Here is a 24,484-nt window from a genome sequence, read left to right on the forward strand (position 1 = left end):
TGAAACTTGGGGCTTCACACTTGCTAGGCAGGCACTCTACCACTTGAGCCCTCTGCCAGTCCCCTTTAGTTACTTTTTAAACAGGTCTTGCTCTTATGCCCAGACAAGCCTGGGCCACAATCCTATTTACACTTACCATGTAGCTGGGATAACAAGCTCATCCTACCACTCCCAGTTTTTTGAGATGGGGTCTCATGGACTTTTTGCCCAGGCTGGCCTCAAACCTCAATCCTCTGGATCTCTGCCTCCTAAGTAGTTAGGATTCCCATGTGAGCCACAGCACTCAGTTTTAAGGATTATTTTATTTCTTTTACCAATCAGCAGCACAGCAAATGAAAAAATATCTTTAAGGCAAATGTCCCCAACAGTTGAGGCCAACACAACTTTGGAGTGCAGAGGGAGTAAGTGGCTCAGTGATAGAGCATGTGCTTAAGTATGTACAAGACGCAGCATTCAATCTCCAGCACCCCTTCCCAACCAAAAAACACCAAGCTGTCACTGCAATCATCAACCTTACAACTTGCATTCCTCCATTTCTCTTCATTTCTATGATCATTGAATGATCATACAATCTGGCATATTAAATCATTACTAAAAAACACTCCACACTAGGGCAAATTATTCCTCAACTATTTCAATGGTTTAACTTTTGAAATGAAAAAAAGATCTCTTTAAGAAAAATTCTTTTAAATCAATTCTATCATTTAGATGCTCCTGAGATTTTCATTCAAGGATTAACAATCAACAATATGCAGTTGAGATAGTGTAATGTGCTAACGGTTGCTCCAGTGATAATGGTGACAATTATAAGGGTTGTTAGAAATGCTGTTCCTAAACAGTGATCAAAAAAACATGCGGGAGTTGCTCAGCAAGGCAAAAAGAAAGTTTTACTTCTGCAGAAGGGTACAGCCACAGACCACAGTCTGATAGGCAGAACACACTAAGCAGGGGTCCGCTCAGTTTTTATCTCTCTGCCTCTCACCCTGATGTATGCATGGGTTTGGGTTCACAACCTTTCCAATCGGTTACTTAGAAAAGGGGGCATGTGGGGTAAGAGCGACCTTGAAGCAGGGAGAACAAAAAAAAATTCTTTTGGGCAATATTCATCTTTAAGCAAGCAGCTTGAGAGTAGGACATCTGGTGATAAACAGCTCTTTGTTTGACCTCAAGAACCTTTGTAAGATCAAGTAACATTTCACAAAGCATGTAGGCAACAATTCAGAGAGGTTAGCTTTTACATTAACTCCTCTGACAGAAAAAAGACCTAACTTTAGTCGATTCTCACAGGCTCAAATGAAAATCATAGACGGGCTTTTAGGAGTCATTTAACTTAATAGTCTAATTTGACAGAGGAACAACTCAGACCCAGAGAGGTTAGATGACTTATTCAGTAATACAGTATTACATAGCTTATTAGTGATAAAACAAGAATTTTTAAACTACAAATCTACTAATGCCCCACTGGTCAGCAGCTCTCTCTCTAATAATAGCTGCCACAATCAAATAGATAATATGCCACGTACTATACTAAGGTTTTTACATATGTGACCTCATTTAATCTTACCACAACCCTACAAGGAAGATATAAAATTCATTTTACAAATGAGGAAACCAGGATTCAAACCCAACTCTGTCTGATGCTGCAGCCTTTGATCTTAACCACTAGACTATCCCTCTTTACTTTCCATTCATTCATTCATTCGTTATTTGCTAGCCAAGTATAATGTATCAAGCGCTGTCTGGGTCCTTGGAATACTAGTAATAAAGACGGACAAAGTCCCTCTCTGCCTTTATGATGGAGTTTATGGTAACAAGTAGAAATGTTAGTATTTCAGATATGACTGAAAAAAAACAGTGGTAACTACAGAGAACATTATGCTACCAATCATATGTAAGGACACTAACAATGTAAAATACTATACCGCATGTATTGCTGTTTAAAACAAACAAAAAAAAAACCCAGAAAATAGAGCCACAGGTGTAGCTTAAGTGGTAGTATTTGCCTAACAAGAGCAAAACCCTGAGTGCAATCCCCCGTACCACCAAAAACAAAATAAAAAACAGAAAATAACAAGTGTTGGTATGGATATGGAGAAATTGGAGCCCATGTGTACTGCTGGTGGGAACATAAAATGAAAGTACATTTAATCTTTGATGGTAAAAGTAAAAGATTTTGTACCCATCAAAGATAATACATAGGGCTAAGAACATACCTCAGGTGGCAGAATACTTTCCTAACTAGCACAAGGCTCTAAATTCAATCCCCAGTACCACACCAAGAAAGAGAGAAAGAAAGAGAGAGAGAGAGAGAGAGAGAGAGAACATGTATTTGAAATAGTATATGTTTTTTTCCTTTTTAGGTTTTGTTTTGTTTTTGTTTTTTGACAGTACTTGGGGGTTGAACTCAGGGCCTCACACTTGCTAGGCAGGCACTCTACCACTTAAGCTATTCCACCACCCTTTTTTGTATTGTTTATTTTTGAGATAGAGTTCTCGCTTTTTATGCCTAGGCCAGCCTGAACCACAATCCTATTTGTGGTTCCTCACACAGCTGGGATGACAAACGAGCACAACCATACCCAGTCATTGATTGAGATAGGGTCTCAAAAACTTTTTGCTGAGGCTGGCTTTGAACCACAATTCTACCAATCTCTGCCGTCCAAATAACTAAGAGTACAGGCATGAAAACTGGGCCCAGTCTGAAATAGTGTATTCTAAAAGACATAAATGTGTCATTTCTTTAGCATGTTTGTTTTTTTTTTCTTTGCAGTACTGGGCTTCTTGCATGCTACCAAGTACTCTATCACTTGAGCTAGGCCCCCAGGCCTTTCATTTTTTTATTTTGTTTTTCAGACAGGGTCAATTGCTCTACCTTGTGCCCTGGCTGACCTCAAGTTCCTGATCCTCCTGCCTCTACCTCCCAAGAGCTGGGATTATAAGCATGCACCACCAAACCTACTCTAGGATGATATTCTTAAACAATTTAAGAACATAAAATTGTGTCCCCCTTCTTTGTTATGATTATTAAGGTTGGGCACAAGTAGAAACTGTTTCTAATCAGAGAAATCTGACATAAGGACAAATAGGTCTTCTCAAATTAAAGTATCAAAATTACACAATACACCATTCCAATACCCATTTCTATTTTCCTCATTTCCATATTCCTACACTCTCAGTCAGTTCCTCTGGTGTGTCAGCACAGAGACAAACTAACTACACAGAGGTAATGGCAGTTCATTAAGCTCACTTGCTGGACTCAGACTGCTGCCGTGAGAACTGCCACCTCTTAAATTTCTGGGCTATTATCAGATAGAAGCAGCTCTTAATCTCCCTGGCTTCCTTTTCAGAGGCCTGTGCCAAGTAAAGGTGGGAGAGAAAAGGCCTAAGTCCACAGTGACTTAAAGTTCTGTACTTTTTACCCATTATGAACTCCGAACACATGTTATTCAGCTTCCCATTAGGATGTACCATACATTTTGTTGGTTTCATTTATTAAACCCCCCTGATACAGATATTATACTGCATACATGAGAGAGAAAATATCTATTAGATGGAGCTACTACTCTAATGCTACAAAACTAGGAAGAAAAAATCTTAAGGAAAAAAGAAATAGGTGATGATGTTTAAAAAAAAAGAGAAATTAAAGAGAAAAGTGTAAAAACATGTTTGTAACTGGATGATTCGTTTGTATTGATCAAGAGCTGTTTTCTAAAGAAGTTTTGCATCATGCTAATTTTAAAAATGGCCAAGGACACTTTGGGTAAAGGGGCTAAGAAAATTGTTCCAAGAATGCACAACAGCCTGAATAAATTCAGGAAAGTGACAGTCACCAGTAAATGACAACAACTAGTGCTTTTTAAAGTTTTTTTTTTTTTTCATTTTTCTTTTATTATTCATATGTGCATACAAGGCTTGGTTCATTTTTAAAGTTCTGATTGAAAAAAAAAAGTTGTAACTGACATTGGTGGTCTATAAAAGTCAATATTAGGCACAACCAAATTTGATGAAGACAGCATACAGCTATAGCCTATAAACACACAAAACAAAGAAACAGTAGCTGAAAGATTTTAAGAACTGCTGACCCAGAGTTTGCTTTTATAAGTTAAATGTAAATTTCATACATATAGTCAACTAGCATTTGTATAATTCCTCCCCTGTCTTTAGGCAGGGTAAATACACATGGTAAATGCTCAGTAACTATTTGAATGAATGAATGATCTCAAGTGTGCTCAAAGGACTCCTGCTAGAAGAAGCCAAATTATCTCCATAAAATGACTGGCATGAGAAAAGTGGAGGATAAAAAATGGACTACATCCTTACAGTGGAGCTACAAGAAAGCACATTATTCTTTCATTCAACAGAAACTTGAGGACCCATTATGGGTCAAACATTCTTGTAGTCTGTACTGTATGGGGTTATAGATCAGTTTTTAGAAACTGGCTGACCTCAACCAAATTTGGCACACAAGTATCTTTTGCACAGTCCAGAGTGTTGACCCTCAATCCAGAAAAAAGCATTCCCATCACACCTGACTGGGCTTTTGAACTCAGGGCTTCATGCTTGCAAAGCAGACACTCTACTGCTTGAGCCACTCCTCCATTCCATTTTGCTCTGGTTATTTAGGAGGTGGGTCTTGCAAACTACTTGTCTGGGCTGACCTTGAACCACTAATCTCCCAATCTCAGCCTCCCAAATTGCTAGGATTACAGGTGTGACCCACTGGAGCCCAGCCTCTGACATTCTTTTGCTGTCAATCTTCCACCCCAGCCACAGGCAACCAGTGATCTAAATTTCTACCACTTCAGATTGGTTTTGCCTATTCTAGAACTTCATACAAATGAACTCATATATTAAGTTCCCTTTTGTGTCTTACTTCTTTTACTCAACATACTTTCAATTCACTCACATTGTTACATGTACTGATAATTTTAATAATTCCTAAGTGGTAATCCATTGTTTATTTAACTCTGACAATTATCTGGGTTTTTCCCAATGTTTTGGCTATTATGAATAAATGCACATTCACTGGTCTTTTTGTGAACATAAGTTTCTATTTCTCTTCGGTAATAAATATCTAGGAGCAGGATCTCTAGGCAGTATGGAATGCATTTAACTTGGTAAGAAACTGACAAACTTTTTGCCAAAGAGGTTGAACCATTTCACACGCCCACCAACAATATGCATGAGCTCCAATTGCTCTGCGTTCTCACCAATATTTGGAATTGTCCATCTTTTTAAATTTTAGCCATTCTAGTGAGTACAAAACACTATCTCACTGTAGTTTTAATCTGCATTTCTACAGTGACTAATGACGTTGATCATCTTTTAATATGTTGTTAGCCAGTAATACATATTTTCTTCTGTGTAGTGTCTACTTAAGTCTTTTACTTATCTTTTAATTGGGCTATTTAACATGCTATTGAGTTTTGGAGTTCTTCTTCTGTTAAGTGCCTACTTACATCTTTTACTTATTTTTTAAATGGGCTGTTTATCATACTATTGAGTTTTTGGAAGTTTTTTTTTTTAAATATATTCTGAACATATTTATACTATGTAAGAATCTCCTCCCAATTTGTGGCTTCCCTTTTCAATTTCTTATAGTATTTTTTGAACAGAACTTTTACTTTAATAAAGCCCAACTTATCCATTTTTATTTTTATGGTTAGTGGCTCTTATATGCTTTAAAGTCTTTCTCCATCTGAAGGTCAAAATTTTTTTCTCCAGAAATTTCTTCTGTATGTTTTATAGTTTAAGTCTATATGTTCAGCTCTACAAGTCATTTAAAAATAATTTTTGTATATTATATGAGATTGGGATTGAGCTTCATTTCTTGATATACAAATATTTAGTTGTTCCAGCAACATGTGTTGAAAAGACTATCCTTTCTCCTAATAAATTGTGATTGGCCTGGCAAGTGCAAGGCCCTGAGTTCGGTCCCCAGCACCGAAAAAAAAAAAAAAAAAAAAATTGTGATTGGGCTGTTGTTGAAAATCATCTGATCCTTTATGTGTATATCTATTTCTGAACCGTATATTGTGCTCCAATGATTCATTTATCTATTTTTATACCAATACCTCACACTGTCTTGAGTACAGTAGCTTTATAAGAATTTTTTTTGGTGGGTCTAGGGTTTGAACTCAGAAACTTCACGCTTGCAAAGCAGACTTTCCACTGCTTGAGCCACACTTTCAGTCCATTTTGTTCTGATTATTTTGGAGATGGGGGAGATCTCTTGAACTATTTGCCCAGGCTGACCTTGAACAGTGATCCTCCTGATCTCAGCTTCCCAAGTAGCTATGATTATAGATGTGAGCCACCAGCACTCAGCTATAAGAATTTTTTAAAGCAAATAATTTAATTCCCCCAAGTTTGTTCTTTCTCTTCTAAATTGTTCTGTCCATTCTAGGCCTAATGTACTTCCATATAAATTTTAGATTCAAAAAGTCAATTTCTAATAACAACAAAAACAAAAGTCTGTTGGGATTTCAGTTGGGAACATACTGACCTTTGGATTATTTGACAGAAATCGGACAACTTAATATTAGGTGTTTCAAATTATGAACATGGTATATTTCCAGTAATTTAAGTGTCAATTTCTCTCAGCAATGTTTTGTGATTTTCAGTGTAAGAGGTCTTGTTTCCATTACATATTCCTTTAAATTCCCTGTTTCATTATTTTCATTAAGTTTACTCCTAAGTACACAAATAATTTTTGGCAGCGTTAAGGACTGAACCCAAGACCTCATGCACACTGAGCAAACCCAGGCAAGCACTCTGCCGCTGAGCCACATTCCTAACTCCGAAGCACATGAATTTTGAAAATTTAAATTGGTCATCACTTTTTTTAAAAAAGAAAATTAAAAATTTAAGCCAGCCACCAGAGTCTCACACCTGTAGTCCTAGCTACCCAGGAGGCTGAGTTTGAAAGGACAGAGGTTTGAGGCCAACCAGGGCAAATAGTTTGTGAGAACCATCTCCAAAATAACCAGAGTGAAATGGACTGGAGGTGTGGCTCAAGAGGTAAAGTGCCTGCTTTGCAAGCATGAAGCCCTGAGTTCAAACCCACCAAAAAATAAATAAATAAAAATGTTAAAATTCCAGCCATAGCTGGGCATGATGGTGCATATCTGTGCAATCCTAGCTACTCAGGAGAAGGCAGGAGAATTGCAAGTTTGAGGCTAGTCCAGGCAAAGTTAGGAGACCCTATCTCAAAAACAAAACTCAAACAAAAGGGCTGGGGTCACGGTACAAGTAGTAGAGTGCTTACCTAGCATTTACAGACCCTAGGTTCAATCCCCAGTACTGCAAAAAGAAAAAAAAAAAAAAAAAGATTGATTAAAAAATATTTCAACCCAGATTTTGTTTTGGGGTATGGGATTTGAACTCAGGACCTCACACTTGCTAGTCAGGCATTCTACCTCTTGAGCCATTCAACCAGCCCCCAGCCAGGATTTTATTTATTACATCCAGAGGTTGTCGCTTTGGGTCTGGCACCATGAAGGCTCTCTTGAAGCTCACTTTAGTTCACCAACTTATTGCTGTGACTTTGAGTACAGTGCACCAAAAGCCCATCAGGTATATGTAGTCTGACTTCATTTCAAGTCAAACTTAAAGCAATGACAACTAATAACTGGTATTTGCTTCTTGGTGAGGTGCTTCTGGGACATGGAAGTCCTGTTTTTGTACCCTACAAGTGACTGTGGCATCCAGTCTCAGGTTTCAAAAAGGAAGATTATTTTTAAGACTTCACTAATATTTATCTCAAAATTATCACCAATGCAAGGGCTGATGCTTATCTCATGCACTGTTGAACAAGACAAATATCTGCCACAGCCTGAAACTTTACTTATCCATCCAAGACAGGCCAAATGGCTGGCTTTTCTAATTTACCAAGACTACTATCTAAGCCATTTCAAATGTGTAACTGTGTCTTTATACTCCCATGCTTAAATATTTTTCTTCTCTATCCATCAAGATTGATGAAGTCAAGGAATTGCCTAACATTAGATCACTGCCCATCTTAATGCCTCATTTCTTTTCAATAGGAAATAGAGCATATTATGTAATGAGGTATATGAGCAACTACAGCTGTCTGAGAACTAAGAGGCAACACACCTAAGCCACAACAGTGCCTTCTGATACCATGTGCTTTAGATGTTTTTGTTAATCTGCAATCTTCGTAAAAGATTACAACTCCTGTGGAGAATCAAATTCAATAAATGCTTTTCTCCTGCTTAAAAAAACAAAATCCAAGGACCTGTGGAGTGGCTCAAGCAGTAGAGCACCTGCCTAGTAAGCATGAGGCCCTGAATTCAAACCCCAGTATCACCAAAAAAAAAAAAAAAAAAAAAAAAAAAAAAAAAATCCAACCGGGTGCCAGTGGCTCACACCTATAATCCTAGCTACTCAGAAGGTTGACATCAGGACGACTATGGTTCAAAGCCAGCCAGGCAAATAGTTTGCGAGACCCTATCTCAAAAAACCCCACCACAAAAAAAGGGCTGGTGGAGTGGCTCAAAGTGTAAGCCCTAAATTCAAATCCCAGGTCTGCAAAAAAAAAAAAAAAAATCCATCCAGATGTACAGTGATACATGCCTGTAGTTCCAGCTACAGACAAACCAGAGGAATGCTTGAGCCCAGGAGCTCAAGCCCAGGTTGGGCAACAGAGTAAGACTCTATTTCAAAAAAGAAAATAAAATGCAGATTTTTGGCTTCCCTTGAAAAATTCAGAAGATAGCGATTCTGTTCCTACAGCCCCACCTGCCACACCTTCTTCAGACAGGGCATGTACTCTGCAATTTATCCCAGCTCCCACCACTCCTTGTTAAAATTCCTGATCTACCCAATTCCATTCATTTAAAGTGCCTTCTTGGAGACTATGGACAGCACAAGGCTTGAGGGAAGAGGAAGGAGCATGATATAGTTAGATTTGCATTTTAAAACTCTTGCTTCAGTATGGAGAATTGACTGAGGTGAGAGGACAGAATTGAAGCACAGAGGCCAATTAAGCATTTATGAAAGTGGCTTGTTACAGCATGGAGTGGACTAAAAGAGTAGTTTTATTGGAAGAGATAATTATCAACAGAAGAGATAACTATCAACAGAAATTGATGATGGAATTGATGTGAGGAAGAAAATGTCAAAGATGGACACTTCAGATTTCTGGTTTATGTAACTAGGAAGTCAGAAATGCCATTCACCAAAATGAGGAATGTTGGAGTCAAAGCAACTTTTGGCAGTAGGAAATGAAGATTAAGAGTTCAGTTTGGGGGGCTGGAGGTGTGGCTCAAGTGGTAGAGTGCTGGTCTAGCAAGCATGAGGCCCTGAGTTCAAACCTCAGTACTGCCAAATATATACAAATATATGTATATATATGTAATAAAATAAAGAAGTATCCCACATGCACGGTATCTTTAAAAAAAAAAAAAAAAAAAAGAGTTCAGTTTGGAATGTAAATGTAAGATGCCTGTGAAACATTCTGCCAAGTAGAGATGGCAAAATGACTAACATTCAAAAGAAATGGAGACACACATTTGGGATTCATTGGTATAAAAATATGACTTAAAGCTATGGGACTGGATGATATCTTTACAAAGAGAGGAAATAAGAGAATTAAAGGATCAGCCTTGAGAAAATCTCCAGAGGCCACACTGGATAATAACTAGCAAAAAAAAAAAAGAGAAAAAAAATGACAGGAGGGCTGGAGGCATAGCTCAACTGGCAGAATGCTTGCCTAGTAAGAGGAGAAGGAGAGGGAGAGAAGGAAGAAAGAAAAGGAAGGAAAGAAGGGAGAGAGGGAATAAGGGAGGGAAGGAAGGTGGTGGCATCAACTAGGTATTAGAAGAAAAACTAGGAGCCAGGCATCATAGTGCACCTCTATAACCCTAGCCTTCGGAAGGCTGAGGCAAGAGTATCTCAAGTTAAAAGCCAGCATGAGCTACAGAAGTGAGATACTGTTTCAAAAACCAAAAAGAAGAAACACTAGAATAATGTCACACCAAGTGAACAACTATGTCAAATGACACTTTAGAGGTAAAATAAGAAAAACTTAATTCATTCAAAAAATATTTATTAAATGCCTAATACATGAGAAGTACTTCAATGCTGAGAATACATCATAAACAAAGTTTCCTCCCTCTAGAGATTACAGTCTAGGGGGGGGGGGGGAGGAGACAGACAACAAGTAAATGTGTGTTAAATGGTAGTAAATCCCATGCAGAACTAAGTGAAACAGGATAAGGGAAATTAGGAACACCAAAGACTGAGGGAGTAAAATTGCTTTTATAAGTATGGTGACCGCTCTGATAAAGAGACATCTCAATAACAATCTAAAAAAAAAAGTATGGAAGAAAATCATGTAAACACTCCAGGAGAAAATATTTCAGGTAAAGGGAATAAGTACAAACACCTGGAATACACAGGAACACCAAGAAAACCAGCACAGTAAGCAAGAAGGGTGTGGTAGATTAAGAAACTGACTCTGGCTACTATGTGAAGAACAAATCATCACCAGGCATGATTATAAGGCACACACTTGTAATCCTAGCACTCTGGAGGCTGAGGCAAGAGGAATGCAAGTTCCAGGCCAGACTGCTCTACACAGCAAGACCCTATCTTCAAATAAAAAGAGCAAAATCGAGGCTTCCCAAAAGAAATTCCACCTGTGGATGGCATCTTCAGCTCCTGCCAAGAGTTCCAGCTTGTCCTTTTTGACAAGCTAGTTTATGAATGTCAAACTTGCTAAGCCAGTCTCCATAATCATGTAAGTAAATTCCTTGCAATAAATTCCTTAATATGTATCTCCTACTGGTTTCTAGTTGCTCTGGCCAACCCTGACTGACACAGACTTTGGTACCTGAAAGTGAGATGGTGCTATAACAAATACTTAAAAATGTGGACGTGCCTTTGAAATTGGAAATGGAGAAAGACTGGAAGAATTTTTTAAAAGCATGACGGAAAAGGCCCAGATTACATTAGACTGTCGGTAGAAATATGGACATTTAAGGTGTTCCTGATGAGGGCTCAGAAGGAAGTAAGCACAGTAGAGAAAAGCCTGTACTGTTTTAGAGAATACACATATATTCAGAAACAGAACACTCATAAAAATATGAATGTTACAGGTACTTCTAGTGAACTCAGGGAAATGAGGAACATGTTATTGGAAACTGAAAGAAAAACAGTGGCAGAAAACCTAACTGAATTGTGTTCTATTGTTACATGGAAAGCAGAACTTTTAAGTGATCAAGGCATATATTCTGATGAGATTTATAAGCAATATTTTAAGTGTGTAGCCTTCTTACTGCTTGTAGTAGCATGCAAGAGGAAAAATTAATTGATAGGAGAAATGCTAAGTGAAAAGAAACCAGGACTTGGTAATTTGGAAATTTCTCAGTTTATCTAGATCACAAAAGATGCTAAAATTAGAAGATTCAGTGTTAAGAAAGCATGCTATGGAGAAAAAAAATCAAGGGTGTGGCTGGACAACCTTTTACTAGTGCTGAAGTGATTAGGCATGTGACTCATGGATTCTCTCAATCAACTGTAAAGCAGAAACTAGGAAGAGAGATGAGATAATTCAGGAAGGCTCTATAGAGGACCCTGAGATACACATAGGAGACCCATAAGATTTCTGAAAATGCTTTACCAACAGAAACAATGCCAGATTGGACTTAAAGGACAAAGAAATAAAGATAGGGCTAACGTGTACCTCAGTGGTAAACGTTACCACAGGAAGAGAGGAAGGAAGGAAGAAAAGGAGGGAGGGAAGCAAAGGCTATTGAACTACCAAAATTCTACACATAAGAAACAGACTTAAAAAAAAAACTATTCCTCAATCCATAAACAAGAAGAAAATTCTGATATATGCTACATAGTCAATGAATCTTGAGGACATTATTCTAAGTGAAATAAGTCAGTCACAAAAACCAAATACTATATAGTTCCATATATATGAGGTACTTTACAGAAAATATAAGGGTGGTTGTCAGGTGCTAAGGGCAGGGGAAAAATGTAGATACTGTTATGAGTATAGAGTTGCAGTTTTGCAAGTTAAAAAAAAGAGTTTGAGATGGATGGTGGTGATGGTTACACAATGATAGGAATGTACTTAATACCACTAAACAGTAAACTTGAAAATGTTTAAGATGGTAAATTCTGTATTATATGAAGTATACCCCAATTTTTTTTTAATTGAGGGGAAGAAACTCTTTTTAGCTCAAATGAGAAAAAGAAAGTAATCTGAAAGCAGAGGCTAGAACCATAGGCCACAGAGCAGTTTCAAGACAACAGAGAATTATTTCCAGGCTTTGAAACCTAATAAATAATATTCCCTGCTGGATGTTGAAATTACTTCAGGACAGTGATGCTGCACTTATTCATTTTATTTTCTCTATTTTGGAATGGGAATATCTGTAACTATAGATATCTTTATTATTCCTGTTACACCACTATTTGGGGGAACTGGTAACAGATGATTTAGATGCAACTTTATATTTTACAGCAGATGATATTTAGATGAGATCTTAAGATTCAAGTCAATACTGCAATGGTTAAGACTTTCAGGAATGGTGGAATGAGATGAATGCATTCTAGAAGTGAATCTTTGCGAGAAGGGAAGAGAATAGACTATAATAGGCTAAAAAATGGCCTCCAATCCAGGCATGGTGGTGCACACCTGTAATTCCTCACCATGGAGGCTGAGGCAGGAGGATCTTGAGTATGGGATTAGTCTGGGCTACATAGCAAGTCCAAGGCCAGCCTGGCCAACATAGCAAGAGCCTGTCTCAAAAAAAAAAAGTAAAAGTAAAAATGTCTTTAAAAAAATGGGGGGGGAGGGGTGGCAGAGTGGCTCTAGTGGTAGAGCACCTGCCTAGCAACTGTGAAGTCCTGAGTTCAAACCCCAGTACTGCCAAAAATAAATAAATAATAATGGGGCTGGAATTATAGCTCAGTCACAGAGCACTTGCCTCACAAGCACAAACAAGGCCTGGATTCAATCCCCAGCACTGCAAAACAAAACAAAACAAGCCACCCAAAAGATATTCATATCCTAATCCCCAGAACCTATGAATGTCAAGTTATACTGGGGGAGAAAAAAATTTAAAAAGTCTTTACAGATGTGACTAAGGATTTTTGCAATAGAGAGATTAGCCTGGATTATCAGGTAGGCCTTAAATGGAAGCACATGATCCCATAAGAGGGAGGCAGAGATGTGGCAAAAACAAAGAGGAGAAAGAAAATGGCAGAAGGCTGAAGGTTGACGATTGAAGCAATGCTACCACAAACAAAGGAATGCCAGTAACCACCAGAAGCTGGAAAAAAGAAAAGAACACGCTCCCTTAAAGCTTATGGGAGGAATACAGCTCTGAATACACTTTGATTTTGACTCAGGGAAACTCATTTCACATGTCTTACCTTCAGAACTGCAAAAGAATAAATGTATTGTTTTAAGTCACAAAGTACATAATAATTTGTTACAGGGTGATTGTGAACAAGGCAGTAAGAAATAATGAGATTATGTATGTATCCTGAAGACAGCACTAACAGATTTGCTGATAACTAGATTCTATGAAGTGGGAAAGAAAGAGAAGATGACTACAAGATTCTTGCCTGAGTAACTGGAAGTCAAGTTACCATTTTACTAAACTAGGGAGAACTTCGTGGCTTAGCAATATGCAAGTCAATAGAAAACACAAGGATACTTGTTTTGGTAGAATTTGGGACTAGATACCATATCAGAGAGGGCTCTATAGTTCAGAGTCCTATGCTCTTATAACTTACATTGAATATCGTCTGTCTTGTTTCTACTTATGTTATTCATCATCTGTTCATTGCCCTCAACTTTACTGAGTTCCAATCTTTTACAGACCAAAGTTCAAGTAACAAGTGGTAAATTTTCAAGAGAATTTAGGCCAAAGGAAATATGTTCAAGACACTGCCCTTTAAGCAAAAGGATGACAGGATCAGGAGAAGGGATTTCATTCATTCAACTAATATTCATTGAGTACCTGCCTATTATATAGCATGCCTGGTGCTATGCTAGATGCTGCGAAGATAGCAGTGAAAAGACAGTGATTCCTGCCTTTACAAAGCTTATGGGGAAAAACATAATAAAGTAGTTATGTAATTTTTTTTTGTTTGCAGTAATGGGGTTTGACTTCAGGCCTGTGATTGAGTACTTTACCACTTGAGCCATGCCCAATTATGCAATTATTTAATTGCAATTGCAGTTAGTATTGCTAAAGAAATTATCTAGGTGCTATAAAAAATTAACTTGTATACAATGACTATTATGTGCTAAATGGTTACATAAAACTTTATTTAGCGCTCACAACTATCCTAGAAGGAAATGGAGATTCAAAAAGATTCATTCATTCCCTTACCTGAGACCACACAGCCAGTGAACTGTAGAGCCAGTATGGAAAACAGGTGCATTTCCAAAACTGATCACTACTATCTCCAAATAGTAAGGACAACAAACTACTATGCTTTTTAAAAAACAAAACAAACCAGTGACCGGAAGAGGTTAGGAAGAGAGTATTAAGAAGGTAAACTTTTGAGTATTCCTGCTCTAGAAAGAGCTTTCTAAGCTCACTTGATAAAGGTGATTTTTGGAAGGTACTCAAAAATCCCTTAACACTCTCCAAATAGAACAAAAGGTTACACTATAATTAACTCAGTTTTATTTAGGCACCCAACAGGTTATTAGACATATTGATAATAAAATGTCATGAACAGTTTGTCCAAACTATACAAGTCATGTCTAGTATTCATATATACTGACTGTCTTCAACTTCAGAATCCACCTTTAGGTTTAAAAAAAACAATCATGCTACAGAGTTTCTGATTTAGGAAAATGATTAAATAATCATCTTGATTCAAATGATCGATGTATACAAAGATTCATGGCAAATATCACAAAAATGAACCATACAATCCTATGAACTTCTACCAGGTAAAGGAAATCTTCAATTTTATTTCATTTCAAATCATTAGTATCACTGGTTCTCTATTCCCATTCTAGGCCACATGCCCCACACAAAATAAAGTCTGAACAGAAAGAAAATAGTAACAATACAATGTGAAATAGTTCACTAAGTCTATAAAATAGAATAAAATACCACGATCATTGCCTTCAATTCCATGAATGAAGAGTATGAACCTAAAATGCTAAACTTAAAGAATAAAGCCAGGTGTGATGGTACACACCTGCAATCCCAAGGATGCTAAGGCAGGAGGATTGAAAGTTTGAGTCCAGTCTGGGCTACATAGCAAGACACTGTCTCGAAATTTTTTAAAATGTGGTTCACCGCTGTAACCCCGCATTCAAGATGCTGAAGCAGCAAGTTTGCGAGATACACAGCAGGACCCTGTCTCAAAAAAAAAAAATTAAATTAACTTTAAAAAGAGTGAAAGGCTCCAGAATGGAAGATTCAGTTCAAGTAATGTCTTTTCAGAAATAGTAATTATCACTTATATCAAGGATAAGAAAGAAAACAACCCTTCTCTTTAATGTCTAAATTTTTTTCCTCATCTCTTCATCTTTCATTCTGTTTGTTTGTTTGTTTTTTGGTGGTAGTGAGATTTAAACTCAGGGCCTAAAGGCCTCACGCTTGCTTGGCAGGCACTCTTACTACTTAAGTCACTCCATCAGCAACCTCTGTATCTTAAAGGAAAGACAATACACATATGGTAAACTCATAAAGACTACTTCAGAGGACGCAGCCTAGTGGTAGAGCACTTGCCTATTATGTATGAGACTCTGGGTTCGATCCCCAGAGCAAAAAGAAAAAGCAAACAAAACACAGTCTACTTGAAATATATACATCATATTACTAAATATAAAATCAACAATAAAGTCAGGGCTGGAGGTATAGCTCAGTAGTACACTTGCCCAGCATTTGCAAGGCCCTGGACTTAATGCCAGCACTGCAAGAAAAAATAATAATAATAATGGCAAAGTTTCAAGCATTATAATATGACCCTAATATCAAAGGCAACATGCTGCATCCTAAAGTATGAAGAGAAGACAACTTTCCAAGTTCCTGTAAATTTTGCAGTAGTAAAAATATGTGCATATTAACCATGAATGAAAGACCACTTAAAATAAAAAAAAAAAACAGTGAAATACTGACCAAAAAAATTCTAAAAATTTGGACTTTATCATATGCCTTTATTTGGTAAGTATTTATTGAAAAATTTAAGAGGTGAAGTCACTATTATAATTTTTCATTTTAGGAATGGCAACAAAATACATATAAGGAATATTACAAAGAATATTCTGAGAGTTATAACACCTTGGTTATTATCACAAAGAATCCTTAAACTGACATTTTTAACTAACTGCATAAAAGACTTTGAATAGTAACATTTACTAGACCAAAAAGTTAAGCACCTCGATACACACTGTCATAGGGAACCAGATCATTTAATTCAGACAGATAAGGGTTCAAATCCTGACGGTGATTTTCCTATAAAATTAGTACCTCTCCAAGTTTTTCATTCCTCATCTACAAAATGGTACTGCTACTTATTTCACAGAGATGGCGTGAATATTGAGGCAAGCATAATGGCTATAATAAAACAAATGTTTCATTATAAACTTCCCTTTACCTTTTTCCATAATCCTAGCAATCTCACATTGTAAAAAGTATTAATTCAATTGTACAGATGAAGAATCTGAATTCACAAGTAGTAAGTCTACTGCTACACAGCTGGTAATATCATATAAGCTGCATGTCCTTAACATGCAACTGCATTGATTATTTTATCGTCTCACACTAAGGGAGTTTAAATTTTTTTTCAAATTGTACTTTAAATTATGATACTGGAGTAAAGATGTTTCAAAGAAACAAAGCCACCATAATTTCCACTAATAAATTTAGAGGTCAAAGACCTGCAAATATCCCATCTATCCTGAAATTCAGCAAAAAATTGACAATACACTCTGGATTTCTAGACAAATTATCCAAATTGCTCATCACCAGATCTCATTTACACAGAGAATGATTTTTAAAAGCATATTTTTTACTTATTTAGAGTATTAGAGGAGTTTTACAGTGTTATTTCACATATACACAGTGTACTTCTATTGTCTACCCTCCCCACCTATTTTTCAACAGCTTTTAGTGGGTTTCCTTATGCTGTCTTCATAGACACAATGTATTTTGGTATTGTTAACCCACCATCACTTTCTCTCTTCCCCCACCTCTCCAAAATGCATATTAGTAATAGTAAGGAGCAATGAACCAGACATAACACAAAAAAACAGGCTATCTGCTGGGCCCTGATGGCTCATGCCTATAATCCTAGCTATTCAGGAAGCAGAGATCAGGAGGACTGAGGTTTGAAGACAAAGAGTTCGCAAGACCCTATCTCAAAAAACCTATCACAAAAAAAGGGGCTGGTGGAATGGCTTAAGGTATAGGCTCTGAGTTCAAACCCCAGCACCACCAAAAAACAAAAAAAAAATTTCACAAGACTCCTTCCAAGGAGTCTACAGGACTCTTATTACTGCTATTTGAGCAGACCTTAAACAAAGAGTAAGAAAGTGACGTGAACTCAGCCACTAGACTGCTATGGAACTTTAAACCACTTAATTTCTCTGTGCCACCATCCGACTAAACAATGACAAAGTTGCAGTTTAGTGACTGAACTACAGAACTGAAGGCAATTTAAGCAATAAGCAACTAGTTTCACTCAAGGCACCTGGCAGATCACTCAATCCTACTCTAACATCTGCAGTATCATTGAACTCAATTACCTCCTCTCTTCAGACGTGATACACAGTCTTTTTTAAGAAGTTCTGCAGTTTGTAAGTAGATAGAATTCATGTTTTTCTGTTATACAAAATAAGAGATTTTTGATGCTTCAAAGTGTAGAATATTTAATTAATTTCTACTTCCACTGCCATTTTTTTCATCTTAAGGTAAACTGAGGAAGAGGACTAACGCCTCTAAAGAGTTTGTCCAAACTAATGGGGTTTCACATAATCTGTCCCTTCAATTCTTAAACTTCTACACTACAGATTTAGAAGCTCCTCATAATTTAACCCTCTGTACCTCCAGATTTACCTGTCCCTCATAGTTAGGCATACCAGTTCTCATTCTAGGTATTTTTGCTATGCACCCTAGTCTCACCTCCAATCTTTTGATTTTGTTTTTTGGGGTTTTTTTGTTTTGTTTTGTTTTGTTTGGTGGCAATGGGATTTGAACTCGGGGACTCATGCTTGCTAGGCAAGTGCTCTTACTGCTTGAGCTACTCTGCCATCCCCTACCTCTAATCTTTTGAAGCAAAGCACCTCTAAGTAATGCTTCTGGCTAAACCCATTTTGCAGACAGAGCCAGTAATTTAAAGATGGACAAGAGGAAAAGAGTTACCCTTAGCAAGCAACTGTGGACTTCACTGGGTGTTGCTTGAACCATGGAAATGAACTAAATAAAGCTTCTGGTTCACTCTACTTTGCAAAATCAAAATTATCAAGACTACATGCTTAGAAAAAATAAAAAGACCACATACTTAAACTGGAAAAACATGCTGAAGCAACAATGGCTGACATTTAAATACTTCCTTCTGAGTATTCCTATCGTTGTGTATTCATTCGTCCTTCCAATTCTAACCTCATCACCCACAGTCAGTTCTTGCTACTGTCAAAAACTAGTAACTGGGCTGGAGGTGTGGCTCAAGTGGGAGAACATCTGCCTAGCAAGCACAAGGTCCTAAATCAAACTCCAGCACCACCAAAAAAAATAAAACCATGGATTATGATAGTCATCATGACAAAGGCAAGGAAAGCTGTTCTGAGAACTTTACTTTTTTTAATCTATTCAATCCCTATCAGAGCAATACAAAGCAGACACCATTATGATCCCCACTTTACAGCTAGTGAATCACAAAGTAGAAAGAGTATCACAGACACAAAGCCCAAGGTCACACACACAACTAGCAAGTAGAACCACTCCAGCCAGTCTGACTCCAGTATTTATATTAACTATGTATAATCTATAACTGCTTATCTATCACCCTGATAATTTATCATTTTCATTAATATCAGAAAATGATTCCACCCTCACTTTATACATAAAGATCAAATATTTGTCCTTAATGTCAACCCTGGCCTAGATTACTTAAAACATTGCATGGGGGCTGGATATAGCTCAGTGGTAGAGTGCTTGTCTAGCATGCACAGGCCCTAGGTTTGATCACCAGCACCTCAAAGAAAAAATAAAATTATGTGGCCCTAATTCAGTGCCCACTTGCACATATCATCCTGTGCATACAGTAAGTCCATACTAAAGGCTTGTAAGTATTAAAAGAACTAGATCTTTTCCAATTCCTTCATCCTGCCAAAAGTAATCTTTCCCTTCTCTAATTCCTCCTCTCCACTCCCCCTCTCCAACTGAAGCATTGTGTACCTTCTTCCAATACCTATTTTCTATTTTATGCACTGTGGTGGCTAGCCTCCAAGATGGCCCCCAATCTCATCTCCTGGCTTTCACTTGCTGCATAGTCCCTTCCCAAAATGTGGAGAAATGATAGTATATGACTTCTGAAGCTAAGTCATAAAGGGCAATGCAGCTTGGTCTCCTGAATTTCTTGTGCTAGGGGAACTGAGACCTCTCACTAACAGCCTGCACCAACCTCCCAGACATATGAGTAGCCACACGTAAGGAGGATCCACTACCCAAAGTCAAACTTTCAGATAACTACAATAACAGTTAACATATTACTGCAATCTCTTAAGAGACCCTGAGCCTGAATCACAAAGCCAAGCTGCTCTCAAATTCCTAACTCACAGAAATTGTGAGACAATAAATGTTTGCTGAATTAAGTCTGAGGGCCATTCCCGTTGTTCAAGATTACTTTCCTCCCAACATGTATTCATTTATAAACTACTCCCTATGTCTATACTATTTTATCTACAACCTATCAGTATCCTTCCTTTTCTCTTTCAAAGAACTTCTGAAATATAACCTCCTGACCAAAGCCTTTTCTCAGGCAGGAGGAGATGAAAATGTTCCTGTGTCAATCAATTCCAGCTATCATCTCAAGCACGTATCTTATAAACATTTTATATACACAGAGAAAATATATATTTGTTCATGTTCATTTTCTATTCAATTAATATTTACTGAGCACCTACTATGTCCCAAGAATGGCTTTTGAAGCTGAGAACAAAAGAAAAAAGCCAGGTGTGCTGTGTACCTGTATTTCCAGCTACTCAGGAGGCTGAGACAGGAGGATGACCTAAGCCCAGAAGTCCAAGGCTAGCCTGAGTGACAAAATAACACCCCTTTTCAAAAAAGGAAGGAAAGAAGGAAGGAAGGAAGGAAGGAAGGCAAAATATCCTTGTCCTTGGGAAGTTTATAGTCTAATATATACTCTTAACATAGTGTTCTAAATGTAATACAATCTTTGTTACTATGATTTTCAAAATTCTAATTTTTCCTTTGTAAATTAATCGGCCACATGTCTATAAATCCTTTTTATTTTATTTATTTACTTTTTTTTTGGTAAACTTAAATATTTAAGCTTCAGTCTCAAAAAAAGTTTGCTTAGCAACTTTGAAAAGTGCCCCATGAAGAATCTGTATAAGAGCTAGAGGTATGGCTCAAGAGGTAGAACAACTAAGAAGCAGAAGACCCTGAGTAGTAATACCCACCCCCCCAAAACAAAAAGAAGCCTACTAGTTTGGCGCTGGCAGACTGGCTCAAATGGTAAAGCACCTGCCTAGCAAGTGTAAAGCACTGAGTTCAAACCCCAATACTGTCAAAATCAATCAACAAATGAAGAATCTGGGGTGGGCAGAGTGTCTCAAGTGGCAGAGTGCCTGCCTAGGAAGTGTGAGGCCCTGTCTTCAAACCCCAGTAGCACCAAAAAAAAAAAAGAATCTGTATATATAAATGTTCTCCACTTTTACAGAAAGTGTCCACAGACCACATTTTTTGGGAAATACCACATTTACAAATACAAAAAAAATTAAAGATAACCTTCATTATATAAACTTTAAGAAATCTAAATCAAGTATGAAACATTTACTTCACAGAAAATAACTTATAGAAGATGTAGTAAAATGATACTAGAACACTGGCAAGGACATTCTAATCTCTTTTTCTCTAATCTCTTTTTCGTTTTGTCTTGTTGTTGTTATTGTTGCTTTGGTGGTATTGATATTTGAACTTAGGTCCTTGCACTTGCTAGACGGGTGCTCTACCACTTAAGTCATGTCACCAACCCTCTAATCTGTCTTATATTTATTTCCATAAAAGCACCATTAAAAAGGAGAGAGTAGAGTTGGCAGAGTGGCTCAAGCACAAGAGTACCTGCCTTGCAAGCTTCAAGCCTTGAGTTTAATATATGACACCGATCCCCACCTCCCTGAAAAGAAAAAAAAAGGAAACCGCATACTACTCCTTTCTTTTTTCCTTCCTTCCTTCCTTCCCTCTTTCTTAGCAGCAGTAGTGGGGACTGAATTTAGGGCTCAAGCTTGCTAGGCAGTTGCTCTATCACTTGAGTCAGGTGCCCAGACCTTTTTGCTTTAGTTATTTTTCAGATAGCGTTTCTCAATCTTACCCAGTCAGCCTGGGACCTCAATCCTCCTAACTATGCTTCCCATACAGGCACATCCCACCATGCCCGGTTTATTTGGATGGGTCTAACTTTTTGCCCAAGTTGGCCTCCAACCTGGATCCTCCCAATTCCAAATCTCTAGCAGCTGGGATGCACCACCATATCCAGCAGCATATTACACCTAAGTCAGTGATTCAAGTCCTGGCTCTGCACCAACTCTTAACACTGGTTGAATTATCTAACTAACCCAAGCCTCAGTCTCCCTATACTAAAGTAGAGGTAAAATCAACCTCATTGGGGTTTTGTGGAAATTAAGTAATGCCTTAAAAGCTTGGCTGAATGCCTATTAGGAAAGGGACATCAAGTTATGTTAAGTTTCCTTCTTCCCATTCCCTAGGGCTTACAACTGATGTCAGAAGATTTGCCAGGAACCTTTCAGAATTGTTACTTCAGTTTGGAATGGTCTTCATCTACCTCATCTGAGTTAAGATACAGTTCAAATGCTATCTTCTCTTTAAGCCTTCCCACACATCCAAAGGAAAAGTTTCCTTGCCTCTCCTACAATTCTGGGTTTGCACTGAGACTTTTTTTCAGTTTGTTATAATCATATCGTTTTCAGCCTCTCCCACTACACTGTAAGCCCCTCATGAACAGGGACCAAATCTCACTAACCTTGAAAACTCCAGCTCAAAAAAATATCTGGCACATTACAAGCCAGAAACAAAAGGATGGTAAATGAATAAATGAAGTACCCATAATTACTACTAGGTGAGCCAACTTTATGGTTTTGCCCTTTATGGGCTGAGATCCTGTTTTATACTTTTTAGAATGCCTCCTCACAGCATTTGGCAGAGTGTTAAGGACATAGAAAGTCTTTAATAAATACTTTGGAATGATAAGGTGCATATTATACTTCCATCTCTCATGATTTAACTCTAAGCAAAAAAAATAATCCTAGTGAATGTGATTTTGGGAAGCCTTTTTAAATGGGATTTTAACAGAATTGGCAAAGAACTGAATCTAACACTACAGCTAGACTACAGGCACTTTTTCCTTGCCCATGTCTGAAGAAAGTAGTAATGGTTTGCTTCTTTCTAACTCATTTAAGAAACTGAGTATCATAAAGTCCTTTAATTTGCTATGAAAAATGCAAAGGACATTAGGCAAAACTTAGTTTAATAGCTTTCAGCCAAAAGTTCCCCACCCTGAAGTCATGGGGCTGTGGGCCAGCTGCCTATACCACCTCACCCCTGGGAGGCAGTTTTTTCAACAATAAAACTTCATAAGTGAAATTCTGAAGGTTTTTTGGGGGGAAGGTGGGGATCTTCTAAAGTAAAGCACTTAAGCTTAACTTCTTATTACAAATAAAATTTATGTTACAGGCTTTGGCTTCATGTAGAAAAAGATCTTTTGAAAGATCTCAAAAACTCAAAACCTGGGAACCTTGTAGACACCTTATGGGCTTAAAACTATATAAAAACACATGAAACGTTAAGTTTAACTGCATTATTATATTTAAGTGAGGAATTTCACATTCCTATATACACACACTTATGTCGAGAGATAGGCTGGCAAGCAGTAAACTGTCCCCCAAATTGTCTTTTAGTTTTGCCACATTAACAGGAAGAAAACAAAGAAATCTTGATAATACCATACTGGGCTTGGGCTTAACTGCACACTGGCCTGCCAGTCTTTCTCAGCATCACAACAGAAAACATTTCCTGGGACCTTACTATATGTCAAGCATTGTGTCAAGAATTTTATGTGGCATTTTTCATTTAATACTTACAACAACCCCAGATGATAGGTACTATTTTTATCCCCATTTTTCAGATAAGAAAAACTGAGGCCCCAGATCACACTGCTGGCATACCACAGGTTTGGGAGTCCAACTCGAAAGTTCCAGCCCTAGCCACCATAGAGCATCAGTGCTTTCGAATGGGAAGTCTGGTAGGGGGTGGAGAGTGATAATCAAAGACCTTTAGAGATAGACACTTGTCCTTCTTCGCCATAAAGTTTCAAATCTGCACGGAGCCCTGCAGACCCAGCTGCATTCAGACTTCAAGTCCAAGTGAGCCTCCACGCCTGGAAAGCCCGAGGTGAGGATCTGCACCAGAGCCGGGAGAAAGCGCCCGACGCCCCGTCGCTGCAGTTAAAACCAAACCCCGAAGCCGCGAGGGCGGGAACCTCAGTGCCTCCCTACCCAGCGCGGTGCGGCCCTGCCAGGCGCTGCACAGGTGCACGGCTGCGCCCGGCTGCCTGGGCCCAAAGCCCCCCGCCCCGAGGGGAGGCTAAGGGAGGCTCGGGAGGCCGGCAACCAGGGGGCCGTGGGCACCAAGCCCGCTCCACCCGGGTCCCCAGGGAGCTCACGGCGTGGTCGCGAGGAGAAAGGATGCTCGCCGGGGCGGGGCCGCAGTGGGGGAAGGGGTCCCTGTCCGGACTCTCACTCACCGCCTTGCTATCCACTCGGCCCGGACTCCGCGGCTTGCTCCGCTTCGGCGCCAGCCGCTCAAGTCTCCTCTTGAGACTCAATGACCACTTAGGGTGCGCGGAGCTGGGGAGAAATCGGTGCGAACGGAGGGAGTGTGACGAGCCAAACCGAGGGGGTGGAGAGAGTGGGACGGTCGCTTTCGCCGCCAGGGCCACCACAGACACCGCTGCCGCCGGCTCCTCTCAGCCACGGAAGCTACGGGCCCTCCCACCACACCCGCGTCCCGCCTTCCGCACCGCCCTCTGGAAGAGTGACGGCGGCACTGACCAATCAGACGTCTTGTGCCGGCTGGGCTCGGGAACTAAGGGGAGTTAGGAGGAGGAAGGGGAACAAGGAAGGCAAAGGCGGCGGCGCGACTTCCTGTGACTGACTGCACTGGCAAGCCAATGGGAAGCGGGGAGATGACCTCATAGCCGAGGGAAATCT

At 38.7% G+C, this 24,484-nt stretch overlaps 1 long non-coding RNA gene across 1 annotated transcript in view; it reads right to left on the reverse strand.

The window, feature by feature from the left end:
* Positions 1 to 24,259, reverse strand: part of LOC141425851 (uncharacterized) — a 90,956-nt gene extending 66,697 nt beyond the window's left edge. The window contains exon 1 of the long non-coding RNA XR_012451010.1: positions 24,019 to 24,259. This is a non-coding gene — a long non-coding RNA (uncharacterized lncRNA). The remainder of the gene's footprint in view (positions 1 to 24,018) is intronic.
* Positions 24,260 to 24,484: the final 225 nt, after the last annotated feature.

The sequence above is a fragment of the Castor canadensis genome, chromosome 8 (assembly GCF_047511655.1).
Source record: "Castor canadensis chromosome 8, mCasCan1.hap1v2, whole genome shotgun sequence".
Taxonomy (NCBI): Eukaryota; Metazoa; Chordata; class Mammalia; order Rodentia; family Castoridae; genus Castor; species Castor canadensis.